We start from the raw sequence: 1,293 nt of genomic DNA, 5'->3' as shown, positions 1-1,293 counted from the left end.
AGGTATGTGTATTCAGCTGCCAAATCAAAAAGTGCAAGTGTAGTAGTTCATATCATTGTTGGATTGGTCCCACAATTGGATTTGGTGAATGCCTGTAATATATTGTTCTGGGAACTAACTTTGTACATTGTTTTATCTACACATACTTTATATGAAAGCATGTGATCTAATGTCACTCACAAGTAGATAGCATTCATGCAGTGGGTCAAAGCTATTCCATTCCAGGTTAGCTTGAGTCACTTACTAGTATCTTGGTTCTGAAGGTCAAAAAGACTAACCTGTGCTTTATCTGGACTGGCACATAGTTGACTTTTGTAATAGTCTAACAACCATTGAACACTGATATCAATGTGGCCTCAGTGGACAGGGGTACACAAATCATCTACTATGGACAGGGGTACACAAATCATCTACTATGGACAGGGGTACACAAATCATCTGCACAAATAAAACTTCTCATGCCTGGGTAAATAGGTTGATCATTGGTGTAGATGTTAAATAATATAGGTCCAAGTTTGCTGCATGTAGGTATGCCATTCCTTTGCTTTCACCATTAGCTATGCTTCTTACATAATTTGCTGTAGAAATGTTGGTTTTTGGCAAGGATCGTATTATTTGTAGTAGGTAATCTTTTATCATATCATGTGCTTGCAAGAAGCCTCCAGTGGTTTTGTGAGGTTTCGGCTAGGGCATAGGTGGCTGGGCCTGCAGGTAGGTTCCTATGGGCAGCTAGGGGGTCAGCAATGTGGGAGCACAAATTATCAGTCTCAAACTGGGGTCCAAGTCACAGGACTAAGGCCATGGGGATCAAGTTCCAGGAGGGCCAAGAAGTGAGATTCAAGAGATGTAATGCATAAGTAGGGTCTTACTGGATTCACAGCCAAACTGGGCTGTGCTGCAGCTCCTTTAATCTTGCAGGTTTCCCTGTATTCTTTCCCCCACCCCCCTGCTGCTGATTGGTGGAGGGAACCCACTTGCGGCACACTTCTGATTGGCAAGGAAGTGAAAACCACAGTTTTAAACTTGGCGCTGTTTTTGTCTCCCCACTGCTGACTGGCTGAGGGACCCTGGCAGCCCCGCTGCTTGCTGCTGACCAGCAGGGAGACAAAAATGGCACCAAGTTTAAAACTGCGGTTTTTGCTTCCCTGCCCATGATGAGTGAGCCACAAGTGGGGTCCCTCCACCAGTCCATGGTGAGAAGGGTGCGCAGGGGAACATGCAAGATTATAGGAGCCACAGTGCAGCCAACTTTCACCGTGAATCTGGTAGGGCCCTATCCATAAGCAGGCCAAG

This window comes from Gavialis gangeticus, unplaced genomic scaffold (assembly GCF_001723915.1).
Source record: "Gavialis gangeticus isolate Ggan-Ray unplaced genomic scaffold, GavGan_comp1, whole genome shotgun sequence".
NCBI lineage: Eukaryota > Metazoa > Chordata > Crocodylia > Gavialidae > Gavialis > Gavialis gangeticus.
This window is presented reverse-complemented; position numbering follows the sequence as displayed.